Here is a 23982-nt window from a genome sequence, read left to right as displayed (position 1 = left end):
GACTCAGCTTGAGGTACAAATTCTGCATCACTCATTTTGTGTGCCTAAAAAACTGTTCTCCTTTGCATCCTAAGAGAATTATGCTGTATGCATGTTAATGAATCCCTTGTTGCACCTGTCTAAGCATGCTTCCCCATCTTGACTGAACTCTGTGAGGAATGTGCATGCTATTCTTCATTCCACACGGTACTGCTTGCTGTAAACTGTGTACCTTCAGCCTACTATTCCGCACCTATGAACTGTGCTACATTCTGCTATTTATTTACTGTGATTTATTTGCTTATCTGCTACCTTTGGGACTGCAAGTAGAAAGGCATTCACCCTACAAAGACTTAAAAGGACTTCTTCGCTACTTGGAGCAGCCACAAACTGAGTACATGCACTAGTCAGCAACAGCTTGCAGGGCCAGTTAAAGTCAGACTGCCACCTAGTAGACACGGAAGACTAGTACTAAGACAACTTTATGAGGTGATTAGGGAACTGTATCTCCTTAGGTTATGCCAAATTCTGATGCTTATCACCCAACGTGAATGTCTTTGCTGCGAAGTGCAGTTTACTATATGTAGTACATCTATTTTGTTACATTCTAATTGATGCTGAGCCTTTGATGTGATTATACTTTGATATTGTACTGTAAATGTGGATACATTCCTAATTCTTAACTGAAAGTTAAAGTTACAGCAGTGATCATTATTTTGTTCCCGAATAATAAATCTTTATGTCACCTTCCTAACATGTGGTGACATATGTGTTAGGTCCTCCAGGGTTGGGGTTCCTCGTCCCTCTGCCTAGGGTTCTAGCAGCGAGATCCAGTTGAAGAGGTGATCCCGGGGCGAAGAATCCAGTTATGTCAACTGACACCGGCACCTGCATAGACATCCCACCTATTCCTACGTGCTACATATACAACCAAAATAGAGAGAAAGAAGACTCTTGTGTGGGCGCACTCTTGTTCTTAAGTTAATATTATAAAGATTTCACATAGATTTGGATAAGAAATAAAAGGTAAAAAATAACTTTTATTATTTTTGCTAAAATTAATTAATATCCCATAGACAATATGAAGACATCTCTATAAGTAAAGATAATAAAATTAAAAAGTAAAAAATTAAGAGATGTTCTGGTCTGTCTCTTTATGGAAGAGATTAAAAAGATGTAGACACAACAGTACTACATCTTTTTCACATTGACCCGTACAGATAAATCTGTATTATTGAGACCCCAATGGGTCATTCAACAATGGGGAAGCCTAATCACCTGTTTGTATGTTCATAAGGACATTGTTAATTTGATGGTAATCATGCTGTTTGATTGCAAAAACAATTCTGAGAGAAATTGACAAATGAAGAGGCTATAATTCGCCATTACAAAAGTATGAAGGAAGAAAGTGGTGATCCTGCTGTTAGTGTTTGGCCTGAATCACGCATCCATGGCAGTCCAAAGTTCTCTACAACACTTGGTATTCTCTGAGGGTCTCCCTTCCAGGTACTAACCTAGCCCTAAACCGTTTGGTTTCCAAGATCAGACAAGATCGGGCATTTGCTGTAAGGTGTGGTTGTAGGGGATTGGACTGATTTGCCACAACGCTAATGAGAGTGCACCTCGATAGAAGGAAGAGTTGGTAAAGAGAGAACAAAAAAGTGTGGGTTCAAAAATGAGCCCCAAAGTATAAAGAACACAGTGGATCTGCTGTCTGCGTTAGGCACATATTACCTGGATCGCAGATGAGAGTCCACTTAATGAGTTTAGGTGAGAAAATATCCAATGTAGGATCAAAGAGAAGTGATAGAGGAGAATAACTCTTTCTTAAGAGGGTCCAATGAACTAACAATAAACTACAATATATTTGAGTTGCTCCTGATAAGTATACAAATCTGATATATAAATACATTCAGAATGTAGTAGGTATTGCGCTCTGTATTCAATTGCCAGGGTAATAATTGGTTAAATATGTGGTCCTACTTTACCAATTTGAGCACTAAAAAAGATAATTGTTCTGGTATATATATATATATATATATATATATATATACCCAATCAGGCAGTCGATCCCCAGGTATTACAAACTGTTCACAGAATAATAATATTCATTGGTCAAACTGCCCCTTAACGGAGAGAGAGATATAGTGCATATAGGAGTTGATCGTGGTGAGATTTCTCTAATTGTGAGCAAAATGAGCTAGAGATAAGATGCACGGTATTACTTCACACAAATGACATCATGGTGTATAGATCATATCAAAGAGAAATACCTGTTGTCAACAGAGCAATACATGTGGGTCCAGAGAAACTGTGGATAAATTAGTACCTATCTGGCACCCCCAGTCCAAAAGTATATGTACGGCACCTGGTATATCAGGAGGTGTTAGCAGGTGAGTGGGGTCCTGTGGAAGACACGTTTTTGCCCGTCCTCGGGCTTGATCACTTCCGGTTGTGCCTGTCAAAATGTGTCCCCCGGCCCGGTTTAAAACCATGTGGTAAGAGCGCAGACCAATCGTGTGCGCTGGGGATGTCAATGATATACATACTCTAGTCCATGTTATGATGATAGGCAATTGGATATTACACCTCTATGGTGGGTCGGTCCTTGCCTCTTCGTCATATGACTTGTGGCAGAGGGGTGAGTTGTCCAGGGTGAGTGGTTACTAGATGATGCTAAGTAAGAGACGAATATTGATGATAGGCGTTTGGGTATTACGCCTCCTTAGTGGGTCGGTACTCACCTCTCCCTCATATGACGTGTGGCGGAGGAGGTGGAACTGTCCTCGTGTGAGTGGTTGCTAGGTGACACTCGGGGAAGGCGGATATTGGAGTATTCCGCCTCCCTAGCTTAGCGTCTAGTGACATATGATGAGGGAGGTGGCTACATCAATGTTGGTCATTGCTAAGTGACCGTAGGAGGCCCGGTGTTCTATTACAGGCGATTATTAATGTCTGCCGTCCGGAGTACACGGCTAATTGTAATTGGTCACTGAGCTGGATTGTTGCTGAAATGCATTCTTTCGAAAGCAAGTACATTTTATGAACAATGTGAGTGACCCGTTGTACCTTGATAGCGAGTCAAAAGTGACTATTATCTGGGCAAAGATTAAATTCATAGTCCTGTGTCCCTGTGGTCTAGTACAAGGTACGATATATACATGATTGAAAAGCTGTCCAGCATAGCTGGTGAGGTAGGTATTATGCCACTAATTTAGATACAAGGAACCTGGGTCATTAATAATGTCTACAATCGGAAATCTGTGGGGCGGGTAAATGGAAAATAATTTATTTATTTAATACCAGTTATTTATATAGCGCACACATATTCCGCAGCGCTTTACAGAGAATATTTGGTCATTCACATCAGTCCCTGCCCCATTGGAGCTTACAATCTATATTCCCTATCTCATATACACGCAGTCACATTCACGCTAGGGTTAATTTTCTCGGGACCCAATTAACCTACCAGTATATTTTTGGATTGTGGAGTAAACCCACACAAGTACGGGTAGAATATACAAATTCCACACAGTTAGGGCCATGGTGGGAATCAAACCCATGACCTTAGTGCTGTGAGGCAGTAATGCTACCCATTACACCATCCGTATTAATACGTACTAATGAAAATTAATAAAAAATAATAACTGTACCACAGATTGGGTATGACTTGGTTACCATAATAAGGAGCTATACCCTCCTTCTTCTGGGATGGGGATGAGATAATAACTGTGTCAGAAGACATGGGGGTAATGAAGTGCTTGTGACTAGTGTAAGCCATTTTGTGTGAGGCCTTCGTGTTCTTATATTGGATGGGGGTAGGACGGCAAAGTGAGAAAGCAGATATTTTCTGTACCTTTCCTCAGATTTGTGCCTCGAGACAATCCTGTCTCGGAGGTCTACAGACAATTCCTTTGACTTCATGCTTGGTTTGTGCTCAGACATGCACTGTCAAGTGTGGGACCTTATATAGACAGTGTGTGCCTTTCCAAATCATGTCCAATCAACTGAATTTACCACAGGTGGACTCCAATTAAGCTGTAGGAAAATCTCAAGGATGATCAGTGGAAACAGGATGCACCTGAGCTCAATTTTGAGCTTTATGGCAAAGGCGGTGAATACTTATGTATATGTGATTTCTTAGTTTTTGATTTTTAATAAATTTGCAAAAATCTCAAAAAAACTTTTTTCATGTTGTCATTATGGGGTATTGTGTGTAGAATTTTATTTTATTTTTAGAAAAATGTTATTGGTTGATATACAGTAATACACATAAACGGTGTTTCATAAACATAGAAAAACAATATAATACTAAGATGTACACAACAGAGAAATAACAATAATCAAGTGAGTAAATCCTTTTCTTTTTTAAGTGAGACAACAAAGATAGTGCAAGAAAAGAAAGAGTCCTCTAGGTCTATGGTGTGGCCAACCAGCCCAGGGGAGTGAGAGAACAGGAAGAATAGAGACAGGGAAAGGAAGAAACAAGATTGTGGGCAAAAGGGGAGGTAGATAAAAGAAGAGGAGGGGAGGTCCGAGTGGCGGGATCCGGGCAGCCAACATAAAAAGCACCTTAGCTTAATCAGCTACCAAATGGGGAGGGGGCATTTTGAGAAGTGAGCCAGGGTGCCCAGATTTTATCGAACGCCCTGGCGGATTGTCTAATGACACTGGTCATATATTCCATCTTATAAACGTACCAAATGTAAGTGACAACGGATTGTAGGGACGGTGGGGAGGGCAACCTCCAGGCCTTCGCTATTTGACATGTCGTGGCAGTAGCCACATGACGTAATAACTTGTTCTGATGCGTTGTTAAAGTCGGAAGGTCTAGAGGCAGTAGAAAGTATTTAGGGTCCAGGGGGCTTGGGGTGGAAAACAGGGATGAAAGAAGTCGGACAACTTCTTTCCATAAAGGTAGCAGCTTCGGGCAGGTCCACCAAATATGCATATATGTCCCCTCAGAAGCACAACCCCTCCAACAGCCGTCTGTAACATCAGGGTACATCGCCTTCAAACGAGAAGGTACATAATACCAACGATATACCAGTTTATACACATTTTCCTTTATCCTAACTAGTGATGAGCGGGTTCGGATCCTCGGAATCCGAACCCCCCCGAACTTCACCCTTTTTACACGGGTCCGAGGCAGATTCGAACCTTCCCGCCTTGCTCGGTTAACCCGAGCGCGCCCGAACGTCATCATCCCGCGGTCGGATTCTCGCGAGATTCGTATTCTATATAAGTAGCCGCGTGTCGCCGCCATTTTTCACTCGTGCATTGGAAATGATAGTGAGAGGACGTGGCTGGCGTCCTCTCAGTTTTATTCAGGTGGCTGCAAATATCTGTGCTCACTGCTTTATTGTGGGGACTGGGGACCACCAGTATTATATGAGGAGTACAGTGCAGAGTTTTGCTGACCAGTGACCACCAGTATTATACGTTCTCTGCCTGAAAAACGCTCCATATCTGTGCTCAGTGTGCTGCATATATCTGTGCTCACACTGCTTTATTGTGGGGACTGGGGACCACCAGTATTATATAGGAGGAGTACAGTGCAGAGTTTTGTTGACCAGTGACCACCAGTATTATACGTTCTCTGCCTGAAAAACGCTCCATATCTGTGCTCAGTGTGCTGCATATATCTGTGCTCAAACTGCTTTATTGTGGGGACTGGGGACCAGCAGTATTATATAGGAGGAGTACAGTGCAGAGTTTTGCTGACCAGTGACCACCAGTATTATACGTTCTCTGCCTGAAAAATGCTCCATATATGTGCTCAGTGTGCTGCATTTATCTGTGCTCACACTGCTTTATTGTGGGGACTGGGGACCAGCAGTATTATATAGGAGGAGTACAGTGCAGAGTTTTGCTGACCAGTGACCACCAGTATTATACGTTCTCTGCCTGAAAAATGCTCCATATCTGTGCTCAGTGTGCTGCATATATCTGTGCTCACACTGCTTTATTGTGGGGACTGGGGACCACCAGTATTATATAGGAGGAGTACAGTGCAGAGTTTTGCTGACCAGTGACCACCAGTATTATACGTTCTCTGCCTGAAAAACGCTCCATATCTGTGCTCAGCGTGCTGCATATATCTGTGCTCACACTGCTTTATTGTGGGGACTGGGGACCACCAGTATTATATAGGAGGAGTACAGTGCAGAGTTTTGCTGACCAGTGACCACCAGTATTATACGTTCTCTGCCTGAAAAACGCTCCATATCTGTGCTCAGTGTGCTGCATATATCTGTGCTCACACTGCTTTATTGTGGGGACTGGGGACCACCAGTATTATATAGGAGGAGTACAGTGCAGAGTTTTGCTGACCAGTGACCACCAGTATTATACGTTCTCTGCCTGAAAAACACTCCATATCTGTGCTCAGTGTGCTGCATATATCTGTGCTCACACTGCTTTATTGTGGGGACTGGGGACCACCAGTATTATATAGGAGGAGTACAGTGCAGAGTTTTGCTGACCAGTGACCACCAGTATTATACGTTCTCTGCCTGAAAAACGCTCCCATATCTGTGCTCAGTGTGCTGCATTTATCTGTGCTCACACTGCTTTATTGTGGGGACTGGGGACCACCAGTATTATATGAGGAGTACAGTGCAGAGTTTTGCTGACCAGTGACCACCAGTATTATACGTTCTCTGCCTGAAAAACACTCCATATCTGTGCTGCATTGTAGTATATATAGTAGGAGTATAGTGCATAATTTTGCTGACCACCAGTATATAATATATAGCAGTACGGTACAGTAGACCACTGCTCTACCTACCTCTGTGTCTTCAAGTATACTATCCATCCATGCCTGTGGTGCATTTCAGTTTTGCACAGTTTGCTGACCACCAGTATATAATATATAGCAGTACGGTACAGAAGGCCATTGCTCTACCTACCTCTGTGTCGTCAATTATACTATCCATCCATACCTGTGGTGCATTTCAGTTTTGCAGTTTGCTGACCACCAGTATATAATATATAGCAGTACGGTACAGAAGGCCACTGCTCTACCTACCTCTGTGTCGTCAAGTATACTATCCATCCATACCTGTGGTGCATTTCAGTTGTGCGCAGTATATATAGTAGTAGGCCATTGCTATTCCACACATTAAAAAATGGAGAACAAAAATGTGGAGGGTAAAATAGGGAAAGATCATGATCCACTTCCACCTTGTGCTGAAGCTGCTGCCACTAGTCATGGCCGAGACGATGAAATGCCATCAATGTCGTCTGCCAAGGTCGATGCCCAATGTCATAGTAGAGAGCATGTAAAATCCAAAAAAATAAAGCTCAGTAAAATGACCCAAAAATCTAAATCAAAATCGTCTGAGGAGAAGCGTAAACTTGCCAATGTGCCATTTACGACACGGAGTGGCAAGGAACGGCTGAGGCCCTGGCCTATGTTCAAGGCTAGTGGTTCAGCTTCACCTGAGGATGGAAGCACTCATCCTCCTGCTAGAAAACTTAAAAGAGTTAAGATGGCAAAAGCACAGCAAAGAACTGTGCGTTCTTCTAAATCACAAATCCCCAAGGAGAGTCCAGTTGTGTCGGTTGCGATGCCTGACCTTCCCAACACTGGACGGGAAGAGGTTGCGCCTTCCACCCTTTGCACGCCCCCTGCCAGTGCTGGAAGGAGCACCCGCAGTCCAGTTCCTGATAGTCAAATTGAAGATGTCACTGTTGAAGTACACCAGGATGAGGATATGGGTGTTGCTGGCGCTGGGGAGGAAATTGACAAGGAGGATTCTGATGGTGAGGTGGTTTGTTTAAGTCAGGCACCCGGGGAGACACCTGTTGTCCGTGGGACGAATATGGCCATTGACATGCCTGGTCAAAATACAAAAAAAATCACCTCTTCGGTGTGGAATTATTTCAACAGAAATGCGGACAACTGGTGTCAAGCCGTGTGTTGCCTTTGTCAAGCTGTAATAAGTAGGGGTAAGGACGTTAACCACCTAGGAACATCCTCCCTTATACGTCACCTGGACCGCATTCATCAGAAGTCAGTGACAAGTTCAAAAACTTTGGATGACAGCGGAAGCAGTCCACTGACCACTAAATCCCTTCCTCTTGTAACCAAGCTCCTGCAAACCACACCACCAACTCCCTCAGTGTCAATTTCCTCCTTAGACAGGAAAGCCAATAGTCCTGCAGGCCATGTCACTGTCAAGTCTGACGAGTCCTCTCCTGCCTGGGATTCCTCCGATGCATCCTTGAGTGTAACGCCTACTGCTGCTGGCGCTGCTGTTGTTGCTGCTGGGAGTCGATCGTCATCCCAGAGGGGAAGTCGGAAGACCACTTGTACTACTTCCAGTAAGCAATTGACTGTCGAACAGTCCTTTGCGAGGAAGATGAAATATCACAGCAGTCATCCTGCTGCAAAGCGGATAACTCAGGCCTTGGCAGCCTGGGTGGTGAGAAACGTGTTTCCGGTATCCACCGTTAATTCACAGGCAACTAGAGACTTGATTGAGGTACTGTGTCCCCGGTACCAAATACCATCTAGGTTCCATTTCTCTAGGCAGGCGATACCGAAAATGTACACAGACGTCAGAAAAAGAGTCACCAGTGTCCTAAAAAATGCAGTTGTACCCAATGTCCACTTAACCACGGACATGTGGACAAGTGGAGCAGGGCAGACTCAGGACTATATGACTGTGACAGCCCACTGGGTAGATGTATTGCCTCCCGCAGCAAGAACAGCAGCGGCGGCACCAGTAGCAGCATCTCGCAAACCCCAACTCGTTCCTAGGCAGGCTACGCTTTGTATCACCGCTTTCCATAAGAGGCACAACTTGAACTTGCCACACGTGAAGTCAGTTCAGACACTGCCAGCCTGAGTCAGGTCATTCCCCTCATCAGGCTTTTGCAGAAGAAGCTGGAGACATTGAAGGAGGAGCTAAACAGAGCGATTCCGCTAGGCATGTGGGACTTGTGGATGGAGCCCTTAATTCGCTTAACCAGGATTCACGGGTGGTCAATCTGTTGAAATCAGAGCACTACATTTTGGCCACCGTGCTCGATCCTAGATTTAAAACCTACGTTGTATCGCTCTTTCCGGCAGACACAAGTCTGCAGAGGTTCAAAGACCTGCTGGTGAGAAAATTGTCAAGTCAAGCGGAACGTGACCCGTCAACAGCTCCTCCTTCACATTCTCCCGCAACTGGGGGTGCGAGGAAAAGGCTAAGAATTCCGAGCCCACCCGCTGGCGGTGATGCAGGGCAGTCTGGAGCGAGTGCTGACATCTGGTCCGGACTGAAGGACCTGCCAACGATTACGGACATGTCGTCTACTGTCACTGCATATGATTCTGTCACCATTGAAAGAATGGTGGAGGATTATATGAGTGACCGCATCCAAGTAGGCACGTCAGACAGTCCGTACGTATACTGGCAGGATAAAGAGGCAATTTGGAGGCCCTTGCAGAAAGAAACTGGCTTTTTTTTACCTAAGTTGCCCCCCCTCCAGTGTGTACTCCGAAAGAGTGTTTAGTGCAGCCGCTCACCTTGTCAGCAATCGGCGTACGAGGTTACTTCCAGAAAATGTGGAGAAGATGATGTTCATCAAAATTAATTATAATCAATTCCTCCGCGGAGTCATTCACCAGCAATTGCCTCCAGAAAGTACACAGGGACCTGAGATGGTGGATTCCAGTGGGGACGAATTAATAATCTGTGAGGAGGGGGATGTACACAGTGAAAGGGGTGAGGAATCAGACGATGGGGAGGAGGTGGACATCTTGCCTCTGTAGAGCCAGTTTGTGCAAGGAGAGATTGATTGCTTCTTTTTTGGTGGGGGCACAAACCAACCAGTCATTTCAGTCACAGTCATGTGGCAGACCCTGTCGCTGAAATGATGGGTTCGTTAAAGTGTGCATGTCCTGTTTATACAACATAAACAAGGACAAATCCATCTTGCACCTCTTTTTTCTTTCATTTTTCTTTGCATCATGTGCTGTTTGGGGACTATTTTTTTGAAGTGCCATCCTGCCTGACACTGCAGTGCCACTCCTAGATGGGCCAGGTGTTTGTGTCGGCCACTTGTGTCGCTTAGCTTAGCCATCCAGCGACCTTGGTGCACCTCTTTTTTTCTTTGCATCATGTGCTGTTTGGGGACTATTTTTTAAATCTGCCATCCTGCCTGACACTGCAGTGCCACTCCTAGATGGGCCAGGTGTTTGTGTCGGCCACTTGTGTCGCTTAGCTTAGCCATCCAGCGACCTTGGTGCACCTCTTTTTTTCTTTGCATCATGTGCTGTTTGGGGACTATTTTTTAAATCTGCCATCCTGTCTGACACTGCAGTGCCACTCCTAGATGGGCCAGGTGTTTGTGTCGGCCACTTGGGTCACTTAGTTTAGTCATCCAGCGACCTCATTGCGCCTCTTTTTTTCTTTGCATCATGTGCTGTTTGGGGACTATTTTTTTGAAGTGCCATCCTGTCTGACACTGCAGTGCCACTCCTAGATGGGCCAGGTCTTTGTGTCGGCCACTTGGGTCGCTTAGCTTAGTCACACAGCTACCTCATTGCGCCTCTTTTTTTCTTTGCATCATGTGCTGTTTGGGGACTATTTTTTGGAAGTGCCATCCTGTCTGACACTGCAGTGCCACTCCTAGATGGGCCAGGTGTTTGTGTCGGCCACTTGGGTTGCTTAGCTTAGTCATCCAGCGACCTCGGTGCAAATTTTAGGACTAAAAATAATATTGTGAGGTGTGAGGTATTCAGAATAGACTGAAATTAGTGGAAATTATGGTTATTGAGGTTAATAATACTATGGGATCAAAATGACCCCCAAATTCTATGACTTGAGCTGTTTTTGAGGGTTTTTTGTAAAAAAACACCCGAATCCAAAACACACCTGAATCCGACAAAAAAATTTCAGGGATGCTTTGCCAAAACGCGTCCGAATCCAAAACATGGCCGCGGAACCGAATCCAAATCCAAAACACAAAACCCGAAAAATTTCCGGTGCACATCACTAATCCTAACACAAATAGAGCTAGAGGACGCATTACTCCATATTTCACCTCATTCCTCCTCATCCAAAGTGACACCCAGATCCCTCTCCCAGGCCAATTCTCTGTGATCTCTGGGAGTAGCAGAGCCCTGCAATAGCAAAGTATAGAGATCCGATATAAGACCTTTCGTCGAAGAGCGTCGCAAACATATATTTTCAAGAGTGGTGAGAGGCCTAGAAGAGAGAGTGGTATGAACCCCGGAGTGAAAGTGTCTAAGTTGGAGGTAGCGGAAAAATTCACTGTGAGGGAGAGAGTATTGTGTCTGAATCTGGGTAAACGAAGGAAAGGGTGTACTAGAGGTAATGTTGTTAAGAAAGGCAACGTTTCCCTGTTTCCAGAGTGAGAAAGCAAATTTAACCATTCCCGGAGGGAAGGCAGGGTTGTGGAACAGAGGTATGAGGGGGGATTGGTTAGGGGCCAATTGATGTTTCCTCACAACAAGATCCCAAATGTATAAAGAACGGGCCACCACTGGGTGTTGTGTGTAGAATTTTTATGGAAAAAATTGATTTATTCCATTTTGGAATAAGGTTGTAACTTGTAACATAACAAAATGTGGAAAAAGTGATGCGCTGTGAATACTTTCCAGATGCACTATATATAAATATATATATATATCCTATATAATAGCCAAGATCTGTGACTCTGTGCCTGTGTGTATAGCGCTGTGTGTGGCTAGGAGCTCTTATTGGGTTAGCAGAAGGTCTATCACACTCAGCCCACAGCTGATTGGCCGAGACACGCCCTCCCACACAGGTTACATCCAGTGGGAGGCTCTGCCCTTTGGCTGCTGCGTGTTCCCTGAGCAGCATTAACAATGGGGCTGATGGAGCTGCAGCTCCAGGTCCACACCCCAAAATAGGCCCACTGCATCTGCAGCATTACACCGTCCAACAATTTGCACATAAAAATCGCTACAAATTCGAAAAGGAGGCGTGACCACGGGTAAAGTGGCATAGCCACGCCCCTTTTCCTATACTTTTAATGGAAGTTTGGAGAGCCAAAAATTGGTACAGACCATAAAAAAAAGGGACTGTACCTACCAAAAAGGTACAGTTGGAGGGTATGCCACTGCATCTGCAACAAGTCTCTGCGCTGTAGATAGGGAGCAAAAAAAGTCCTTTTACTGCAGCGTCCTATGTCCTGCTGCCAGTCCGCCTGTTCCCTCCGGCATCAGCTATCCCCACTCCCTAGCTGCGGCGCAGGTGGAACAAAAGCTTCTGAGGCCACCGGCATAAATGTGTATGAAAGCGGCGGAGCGGAAGGCTTTCATAGCCCTCCCTGTGCTGCATGCTCTCTGAGCCCCAGAGCCTCCTCTGCGCATGATGTCACAGAAGTGCCTCCCCGCCACAGCCGTGCCCAGATCCCCAGAGGCCCTGACTCCGCAACACAGCACTTGATCTGCCTGCCTGGAAGCCCCGAAATGGCTAATGTAATGGATAGAGTGGGTGATATCACGAAGAGTAATGTCTGGATGCTGAATCAATGTAAAAGGTGACAGTGCTGTGCAGTGCAGCGGGTGTGCAGTGTCACCAGGGCTGTTTCTAGCCAATTTGGCTCCCAGTGCGAGATTTAAAAATGCGCCCCCCCATGACATAAAAAAATCCCCCCCCCCACACACACACCTAGATAAAAAAAAATGTGCGCGTGCACCCATCAAGGGGGTGTGGCCTCATCTAAATGGGTGTGGCCTCATTTAAATGGGCATGGCCTCGTCTGAAAAGACTACCTCACAATCCAGTTTTTGACCCTGCTCCAACAGATCACGACCACTACATGAAAAAAAAATTCTACCGTATTAAGCCCCACACAGTAATGCCCCCTGCACCATATTATGCCACACACCGCAATGCCCTTGATACATTAAATCCCCACACTACGGCAGGCAAGAGTCCCCATTTCATACATTACGGCAGGCGTCCCCATTTTACACATTGAGTGAGAGAGAGAGAATACTTACAGAGGCGATTACCGCTCTTCGGCCCGCCTCACCAGTCGCTCCTTGCGCCGGCCTTTCCCTCTTCCTAACTTGTATCCCCCTCTCTACTCCACTCGGGGGGGGGGGGAGTTTCGCGGAGTGACGGGGTTGCGTCATGACGTAACGGCGCAACCCCGTCATTCCGTGAAACTCCGCCCCCCCGAACGGGTTACTCTGGGAGAAATAAGAGGGGGAAGCAGGGAGCCACAGTTAGTGCCGCGCCGGCGCCCAGTGCGGTTGCACTGCTTGTCTGCCCCAAGAAACGGCCCTGAGTGTCACTGACACTGCACAGCACTCTCACCTTTTACATTGATTCAGCGAGACAGTCAGTTCTGCCAGCCAGTCACTATTGTTAGCGCCGGTGTCCCAACGTGTCGCATTACAGGGAAGTAGACGAACTAAATAAACTCCAATAATCTCCTCAGTAAAATGCTGTATTGCAATACTGGCTAGGGCTCATTCCACAAAAAGTTAGTAATCCTTCTGAAGCAATGGTATTACCCGATCTGTATGGTGCAGTCCCATAGGTATCTCAAAGGCTTGGAGATCCAATTATGAAGTAGGGAAAGAGATCCGGGTCTAAGGATATGCTTGGTTAAGGAAATCGGTGGTAGCAAGTGAGTCCAATTTATGCCAGAGAAGAAGATGAGGAGATGGTAGGCTCATGGTCCACACAAGCAGGCTCAACGCGTTTCGCTGGTAAAGTCACTGCCAGCTTCCTCAGGAACATGATTCATCAGGCCCTGCATGCGCTGTTCACACCGTAGCAAGAGGCTACGACCCCTTAACCATCGCACGTCCTTGTACGTGCAATATTTAACCACTCACACAAGTATGATTGGAGGTAATACTCCATATAATACAAATATTGCACGCCACAAGGGCGTACAAGGGTTAAGGGGCATAGCCCCATATGCCAGTGTGAAGAGCGCCCGTAGGGCGCGATGAATCACCTAGTATATATATATATATATATATATATATAGATCCAAGAAGCGAAACAGCACACTGGCAAGGGTTAACAAAATACCAACGGTTGTGGTGCAGGGTCCAAAAAAGCTAAACATGGACACTCACTTTCCAATGTGGTTTTGAAAAGATGCAGGATCAGCACTTACGTTTTAGCAGAAGAGGATTTATTCAGTCCATCAGTAGCACAGTAAAACAAACAGGGCCGCTGTTTGTATTACTTTGCTGCTGATGGACTGAATAAATTCTCTTCTGCTAAAACGTAAGCGCTGATCCTGCATCTTTTCAAAACCACATTGGAAAGTGAGTGTCAATATATATATATATATATATATATATATACTGAAATTTATATGCTGTTTATTATTTCTACATATTAATGTATGTTCATATTTCATGCCTATATTTTATGCCATATTTTCAGCCCTTTGTATTCTGCAGGATTTTATTGCTTCCTATTGCTCACATGAATTAGTACTATGGCTGAGAAATTCATGACAGCTGGAAAATACAATGTTACTTAAATGGCTTGGAATATGCGTTTGATTATTTGACTTGGTACTTTAGGAAAACATTCAGTCAGCTCTCTGATCCACACTAGCAGCCCCAATGAAATAAAAGCCGATGATAGGTTTATTAGCGAACTAATGACTGTCTGCGCAACAGATGTATGTGTCAACCAGAAAATGTTATTTCCTTCTGATTAACATTCAGCAAGTGTTGATTTGATGTGTAAGCCGTAGCTCTGATACACTGTAGCACGGAGAGTAAACATACTTCATTTACTCGCTTAAAGCGATGATAAAAAGTGTATATGTTGACGGGAAGAATCGGTGGAACATGAGTGTGGTTTTGTTTTATGAACAAAACGCTTTTATATTTTGCAATCATTTTCTAGCAGTGGCATAACCTTAACACTGAAACTGGCCCACGTGCCAAACCCCTAAAAGCTTAGCTTTTCATAACTGGCACTCAGAGCAAACCATTGTTGCATATACGCTACCATACTGTTCCCTGTAGAACATGGTCAGTGCAGGAAAGATATATGAATGATTGTACAAACATAGGGTCTGATTCATGTATGCAAGTAAAGCAAATTATCTAGCAACTAGGCAAAACCATGTTGCACTGTAGCTGGGGCAGATGTAACATGTGCAAAGAGCTTTTGATTTGGGTCAGGTTTTTTTTTCTGTGCAAGGTAAAAATACTGTCTGCTTTTGAATGTAACCCACAAATGCCAACAGCTTTGTTTTTACACTGCAGTTTAGTTTTCAGTTAGAACACACCCCACCCAAATCTAACTCTCTCTGCACATGTTACCTCTGCCTCAGCTGTAGTGCAACATGGTTTTGCCCAGTTGCTTGATAATTTGCTTTACTTGCATAAATGAACCCGACCCTATGTTTGTACAATAATTCATATATCTTTCCTGCGCTGACCATGTTCTAACGGGATCAGTATGAAAAACCGGCGTACGGGATCCCAACCGTCAGTATACCAACAGTGGGATCCCGGCCACCGGTATGCTGTGCTCGCCGCGCTGGGGTCACGGTGGATCACTGCATTTGCCACAGGTTCTATTCTCCCTCTGTGGGTTTCGTGGACACCCATAGAGGGAGAAAAGCCTGTGGCGCCGGGATTCCAGCAGCAGTATTTCACCGCTAGCCGGGATTTCGGCATCGGTATCGTGACGTCTAGGATCTCGACTATCGCTTCCGGTTCTACCATACTGTACCTGCTTTGGATTTACATGCAAATCCTATGGTTAATGTACAAATCCAATGTTTGTGGGTCTGTGCATGTGCAGAATGGGTCTTGCGATATCTCTTGCAGCTTCCCCTGGACTCGGGCACAGGATCCGATGGCCAGTATGAGTAAGCGAGCGATGGTTGCGATGGTGATCCAAGGCTGAGTCCTTAGACACAGCACTTGGATCTTGCCGATCCATGCAGGAGGTATCTATCTCCTACAGACACTTCCTGCTGCATTTGCATTTTATTTGTATGGAATTGCACTGCCGCTTATCTGCAGCTGTGCAATTCCATACAAATTGGAATCAGGCCCTGTGTGTGTGGTTCATCAAATCGGCACCATCTAGGTCGACAATTTTTGAGTCGACCACTGAAGGTCGACAGGAACTAGGTCGACAGGGATGGAAGGTCGACAGGGATGGAAGGTCCACATGGTTCCTAGGTCGACTGTTCTATGTCGACAGTTCACAAGGTCGACATGAGTTTTTAACTTTTTTGTGTGTCGTTTACTCTGTACAGTGACCGCGAAGCCGAATTAGCGCTCGGCACAGGTTACTATTCCCAATCGTAGTCCACGTGGATCGTTATGTATGAAAAAGTAAAAAAAAAAAAAAAACCTCACGTCGACCTTGTGAACTGTCGACAAAGAGCATGTCAACCTAGGAACCATGTCGACCTTCCATCACTGTCGACCTAGTGCCTGTCGACCTATAGTGGTTGACCAAAACATTGTCCACCTAGGCAGTGTCGACTTTCAGACCGGATCCCATCTTAAAGTTAGGAATAGGATGGGGAGAGTTCCAGTTGCTGTACCCATGCTATTGGAGGAAGGAAAGGATTGTAATTATTTTATGTTCATGTATTTGTATGTATCACAGTGTCCCGTCCTGCACCAACATAAAAGGAGACGGTAGCTTTATATCTTTGCTATTACATGGTCATAAGCATGAGCTACCAACGGGCTTCAATTTTATGTGGCAGATTCAACTATGCACAGAACCTACGGCAGGGGTCCCCATGGCTGTGCATAACCTGAGAAGGCAGTTTCTGCCTGCAGCCTAGGAAGGGTCAGAATCCACCTACAGGGCCTTATTCAGGTTGGATTGCATCTCTGAGATGTAATCAAATTAACCCGAATATTGGCCCAGTGCACACGCGCAGGGACAGCACTGCACGTGCGTGGGTAGGGAAATTGGATCACATCGCAGTAATGCGAACGCCTCTGCCTGGTTGAAAAAGGAGTTGCTGGGGCGTGTTGTCGAAAACAGGGGCAGGTCCAGACCATTTTCGGGCGGGCGGGCGCGTGCTTGAGGTCACATGCGGCCGCTGCGATGGGAATAATGGCGGCGGTCTGACTGCCTTTGCAGCCAGGCTGCGCAGGCAGGGGGCATCCCGTATTTAGCGGGGTCTGTGATGTGGTCACTATTGAATTGCGATTGCAATGCTGGCGGCCATTAGCATGCTGGGCGGCCTTGCCCTGTGCTGGGCGCCGTGGGCGGTCCCCGCCATGCGATCTTCAACGGTTGCAGTTTTTCTAAATTAGCATAACTGAAGCTGAATAAGGTCCACAGTGCCATAAATGAGAGAAAAATCCAAATGTGATTAAATGAATCTGCCGCTATGTGTTTTACTGGTGTTCTAAGGCTAGCGCTGCACGTGTGAATGGGTCTGAAAATAGACCACTAACACTACTCCTACTCACAGTTAGCTAGAAACTAGTGTTCTGATGTATTGTGCTGCACGTTTCCCAACACATCTTGTTTTATTCAAAATGTTTATTACAAGTTGCATGCATAGAGGAACCCATCAGTGACCTTCAAAGCCCTAAAAATTGCTAGTAGCAAAACACATGTCAAACACATCCTCACATGTATTTTCATTCATCTTTTTAATTCTGTTTATTAGCACACATAACTTGTCAGTGGCAAACGCAGGATTTGCATGGGGGGGTTTCCAGAACTGGGTGGAGCCAATCACGGGGGTGGGGACTGAGGTGACCCAGTATATGCGGAGTCCGTAAAACTAGTGTGTCTGTGTGTATATATTTATATATATATATATATATACATACATACACACACATACATACATACATACATACATATACATAGCATATTAAACATGCATACATATATATATATATATATATATGTATATATATATATATATATATATATGTATATATATATATATATATATATATATGCAGACAAATGCCCGGCACTCCACCTCGTGGATAACATCGACCTTGGTGCCCTCCAAAAGCAATGTATAGATAGTTGGAATAGGCGGCACTCACAGGAATTCTCAAAGAAGAAAATAATCAGACTAAGTAGTCTATTTTGTCAACAAAATAGACTACTTAGTCTGATTATTTTCTTCTTTGAGAATTCCTGTGAGTGCCGCCTATTCCAACTATCTATATATACAAACAGAAATCTATATATACAAACAGAAATCAGTCCTTTGCGCTATAATCCTTGGATATCCAGAATAGTGTCCAAATGCGCTTCAATCCCCTCCGTGCCACCGGAGCAAAGTAGAAACTGGTAAACAAATTGGAGAGCGCAAATGAGTAATAAAAAGTATATAGTTTTACTTGTAAATTCTGCTTACATACATTTCAGTTTAAAATAAACGGCATGTGTGGAATACTGCAACTCAGCCACTTCATCCGTACTGCAGACTTCTCTCAGGGCCCGCTCTGGTCACGGTCACTGACGTCACAACGTCCACGTCCAAGCCACGCCCTACGCGTTTTGTCCAATCAGGGACTTCGTCAGGGGTGTGGTTTGCATTCACAAAAGATGTCTCTTATAAACCCATATTGGGCGGTTCTTTCCCATGTTTCTCTCGTTATTTCATTAGTACTAATAAGTAGAGATGAGCGGGTTCGGTTCCTCGGAATCCGAACCCCCCCGAACTTCAGCCTTTTTACACGGGTCCGAGGCAGACTCGGATCTTCCCGCCTTGCTCGGTTAACCCGAGCGCGCCCGAACGTCATCATCCCGCTGTCGGATTCTCGCGAGGCTCGTATTCTATCGCGAGACTCGGATTCTATATAAGGAGCCGCGCGTCGCCGCCATTTTCACACGTGCATTGAGATTGATAGGGAGAGGACGTGGCTGGCGTCCTCTCCGTTTATAGAGAAGAGAGTAGAGAGTTAGAGACACTATTTACTAATTTTGGGGAGCATATTAGGACTGGAGTACTACTACTTGCTGATAGTGTGACCAGTGACCATTGACCACCAGTTTAATTAATCCGTTCTCTGCCTGAAAAAAAACGATACACAGTGTGACACAGTCACATACCATATCTGTGCTCAGCCTCAGTGTGCTGCATCATCATATGTAATACTGTATATCTGACTGTGCTGAGTGCTCACTGCTCACACAGCTTAATTGTGGGGGAGACTGGGGAGCAGTTAGAGCAGGAGTACATAAATAATATATTTTAAGTACAGTGCACACTTTTGCTGCCAGAGTGCCACACTGCCAGTGTGACTGACCAGTGACCACACTGACCACCAGTATATTGTGATAGTCTGCTTAGGACGGAGTACTACTTGCTGATAGTGTGACCAGTGACCAGTGACCACCACCAGTTTAATTAATCCGTTCTCTGCCTGAAAAAAAACGATACACAGTGTGACACAGTCACATACCATATCTGTGCTCAGCCCAGTGTGCTGCATCATATGTAATACTGTATATCATTATCTGACTGTGCTGAGTGCTCACTGCTCACACAGCTTAATTGTGGGGGAGACTGGGGAGCAGTTATAGCAGGAGTACATATTTTAAGTACAGTGCACACTTTTGCTGCCAGAGTGCCACTGCCAGTGTGACTGACCAGTGACCACTGACCACCAGTATATTGTGATTGTCTGCTGACCACCAGTATATTGTGATTGTCTGCCTAAAAAAGTTAAACACTCGTCGTGTGGTGTTTTTATAAACGCATTCTGCAGACAGTGTCCAGCAGGTCCGTCATTACATAATATATACCTGTCCGGCTGCAGTACTAGTGTGATATATATATATTTTAATTTTATCTCATTATCATCCAGTCTATATTAGCAGCAGACACAGTACGGTAGTCCACGGCTGTAGCTACCTCTGTGTCGGCAGTCGCTCGTCCATCCATAATTGTATACCACCTACCCGTGGTTTTTTTTTTTCTATCTTCTTGATACTAGTAGCTTACTTTAGGAGTCTGCAGTGCTGACAGACAGTGTCCAGCAGGTCCGTCATTACATAATATATACCTGTCCGGCTGCAGTACTAGTGTGATATATATATATATTTTAATTTTATCTCATTATCATCCAGTCTATATTAGCAGCAGACACAGTACGGTAGTCCACGGCTGTAGCTACCTCTGTGTCGGCAGTCGCTCGTCCATCCATAATTGTATACCACCTACCCGTGGTTTTTTTTTTTTTCTATCTTCTTGATACTAGTAGCTTGCTTTAGGAGTCTGCAGTGCTGACAGACAGTGTCCAGCAGGTCCGTCATTACATAATATATACCTGTCCGGCTGCAGTACTAGTGTGATATATATATATATTTTAATTTTATCTCATTATCATCCAGTCTATATTAGCAGCAGACACAGTACGGTAGTCCACGGCTGTAGCTACCTCTGTGTCGGCAGTCGCTCGTCCATCCATAATTGTATACCACCTACCCGTGGTTTTTTTTTTCTATCTTCTTGATACTAGTAGCTTACTTTAGGAGTCTGCAGTGCTGACAGACAGTGTCCAGCAGGTCCGTCATTACATAATATATACCTGTCCGGCTGCAGTTCTAGTGTGATATATATATATATTTTAATTTTATCTCATTATCATCCAGTCTATATTAGCAGCAGACACAGTACGGTAGTCCACGGCTGTAGCTACCTCTGTGTCGGCAGTCGCTCGTCCATCCATAATTGTATACCACCTACCCGTGTTTTTTTTTTTCTATCTTCTTGATACTAGTAGCTTACTTTAGGAGTCTGCAGTGCTGACAGACAGTGTCCAGCAGGTCCGTCATTACATAATATATACCTGTCCGGCTGCAGCACTAGTGTGATATATATATATTTTTTAATTTTATCTCATTATCATCCAGTCTATATTAGCAGCAGACACAGTACGGTAGTCCACGGCTGTAGCTACCTCTGTGTCGGCAGTCGCTCGTCATCCATAAGTATACTAGTATCCATCCATCTCCATTGTTTACCTGAGGTGCCTTTTAGTTGTGCCTATTAAAATATGGAGAACAAAAATGTTGAGGTTCCAAAAATAGGGAAAGATCAAGATCCACTTCCACCTCGTGCTGAAGCTGCTGCTACTAGTCATGGCCGAGACGATGAAATTCCATCAACGTCGTCTGCCAAGGCCGATGCCCAATGTCATAGTACAGAGCATGTAAAATCCAAAACACCAAATATCAGTAAAAAAAGGACTCAAAAATCTAAAATAAAATTGTCGGAGGATAAGCGTAAACTTGCCAATATGCCATTTACCACACAGAGTGGCAAGGAACGGCTGAGGCCCTGGCCTATGTTCATGGCTAGTGGTTCAGCTTCACATGAGGATGGAAGCACTCAGCCTCTCGCTAGAAAAATGAAAAGACTCAAGCTGGCAAAAGCACAGCAAAGAACTGTGCGTTCTTCGAAATCACAAATCCACAAGGAGAGTCCAATTGTGTCGGTTGCGATGCCTGACCTTCCCAACACTGGACGTGAAGAGCATGCGCCTTCCACCATTTGCACGCCCCCTGCAAGTGCTGGAAGGAGCACCCGCAGTCCAGTTCCTGATAGTCAGATTGAAGATGTCAGTGTTGAAGTACACCAGGATGAGGAGGATATGGGTGTTGCTGGCGCTGGGGAGGAAATTGACCAGGAGGATTCTGATGGTGAGGTGGTTTGTTTAAGTCAGGCACCCGGGGAGACACCTGTTGTCCGTGGGAGGAATAGGGCAATTGACATGCCTGGTGAAAATACCAAAAAAATCAGCTCTTCGGTGTGGAAGTATTTCAACAGAAATGCGGACAACATTTGTCAAGCCGTGTGTTGCCTTTGTCAAGCTGTAATAAGTAGGGGTAAGGACGTTAACCACCTCGGAACATCCTCCCTTATACGTCACCTGCAGCGCATTCATCATAAGTCAGTGACAAGTTCAAAAACTTTGGGCGACAGCGGAAGCAGTCCACTGACCAGTAAATCCCTTCCTCTTGTAACCAAGCTCACGCAAACCACCCCACCAACTCCCTCAGTGTCAATTTCCTCCTTTCCCAGGAATGCCAATAGTCCTGCAGGCCATGTCACTGGCAATTATGACGAGTCCTCTCCTGCCTGGGATTCCTCCGATGCATCCTTGCGTGTAACGCCTACTGCTGCTGGCACTGCTGTTGTTGCTGCTGGGAGTCGATGGTCATCCCAGAGGGGAAGTCGTAAGACCACTTTTACTACTTCCACCAAGCAATTGACTGTCCAACAGTCCTTTGCGAGGAAGATGAAATATCACAGCAGTCATCCTGCTGCAAAGCGGATAACTGAGGCCTTGGCATCCTGGGCGGTGAGAAACGTGGTTCCGGTATCCATCATTACTGCAGAGGCAACTAGAGACTTGTTGGAGGTACTGTGTCCCCGGTACCAAATACCATCTAGGTTCCATTTCTCTAGGCAGGCGATACCGAAAATGTACACAGACCTCAGAAAAAGACTCACCAGTGTCCTAAAAAATGCAGTTGTACCCAATGTCCACTTAACCACGGACATGTGGACAAGTGGAGCAGGGAAGGCTCAGGACTATATGACTGTGACAGCCCACTGGGTAGATGTATGGACTCCCGCCGCAAGAACAGCAGCGGCGGCACCAGTAGCAGCATCTCGCAAACGCCAACTCTTTCCTAGGCAGGCTACGCTTTGTATCACCGCTTTCCAGAATACGCACACAGCTGAAAACCTCTTACGGCAACTGAGGAAGATCATCGCGGAATGGCTTACCCCAATTGGACTCTCCTGTGGATTTGTGGCATCGGACAACGCCAGCAATATTGTGTGTGCATTAAATATGGGCAAATTCCAGCACGTCCCATGTTTTGCACATACCTTGAATTTGGTGGTGCAGAATTATTTAAAAAACGAGAGGGGCGTGCAAGAGATGCTGTCGGTGGCCAGAAGTATTGCGGGACACTTTGGGCGTACAGGCACCACGTACAGAAGACTGGAGCACCACCAAAAACGCCTGAACCTGCCCTGCCATCATCTGAAGCAAGAAGTGGTAACGAGGTGGAATTCAACCCTCTATATGCTTCAGAGGTTGGAGGAGCAGCAAAAGGCCATTCAAGCCTATACAACTGAGCACGATATAGGAGGTGGAATGCACCTGTCTCAAGCGCAGTGGAGAATGATTTCAACGTTGTGCAAGGTTCTGCAACCTTTTGAACTTGCCACACGTGAAGTCAGTTCAGACACTGCCAGCCTGAGTCAGGTCATTCCCCTCATCAGGCTTTTGCAGAAGAAGCTGGAGACATTGAAGGAGGAGCTAACACAGAGCGATTCCGCTAGGCATGTGGGACTTGTGGATGGAGCCCTTAATTCGCTTAACAAGGATTCACGGGTGGTCAATCTGTTGAAATCAGAGCACTACATTTTGGCCACCGTGCTCGATCCTAGATTTAAAACCTACCTTGGATCTCTCTTTCCGGCAGACACAAGTCTGCTGGGGTTCAAAGAACTGCTGGTGACAAAATTGTCAAGTCAAGTGGAACGCGACCTGTCAACATCTCCTCCTTCACATTCTCCCGCAACTGGGGGTGCGAGGAAAAGGCTCAGAATTCCGAGCCCACCCGCTGGCGGTGATGCAGGGCAGTCTGGAGCGACTGCTGATGCTGACATCTGGTCCGGACTGAAGGACCTGACAACGATTACGGACATGTCGTCTACTGTCACTGCATATGATTCTCTCCCCATTGAAAGAATGGTGGAGGATTATATGAGTGACCGCATCCAAGTAGGCACGTCAGACAGTCCGTACTTATACTGGCAGGAAAAAGAGGCAATTTGGAGGCCCTTGCACAAACTGGCTTTATTCTACCTAAGTTGCCCTCCCACAAGTGTGTACTCCGAAAGAGTGTTTAGTACCGCCGCTCACCTTGTCAGCAATCGGCGTACGAGGTTACATCCAGAAAATGTGGAGAAGATGATGTTCATTAAAATGAATTATAATCAATTCCTCCGTGGAGACATTGACCAGCAGCAATTGCCTCCACAAAG

General features: G+C 45.4%; 1 pseudogene; it reads right to left on the bottom strand.

Moving 5' to 3' along the window:
- Positions 1 to 1444: 1444 nt before the first annotated feature.
- LOC134930440 (5S ribosomal RNA) lies at positions 1445 to 1563 on the bottom strand (annotated as a pseudogene).
- Positions 1564 to 23982: the final 22419 nt, after the last annotated feature.

Source organism: Pseudophryne corroboree, chromosome 5 (assembly GCF_028390025.1).
Source record: "Pseudophryne corroboree isolate aPseCor3 chromosome 5, aPseCor3.hap2, whole genome shotgun sequence".
Taxonomy (NCBI): domain Eukaryota; kingdom Metazoa; phylum Chordata; class Amphibia; order Anura; family Myobatrachidae; genus Pseudophryne; species Pseudophryne corroboree.
The sequence above is the reverse complement of the archived record's forward strand: the minus strand, read 5'-3'. Positions and strand labels throughout refer to the sequence as shown.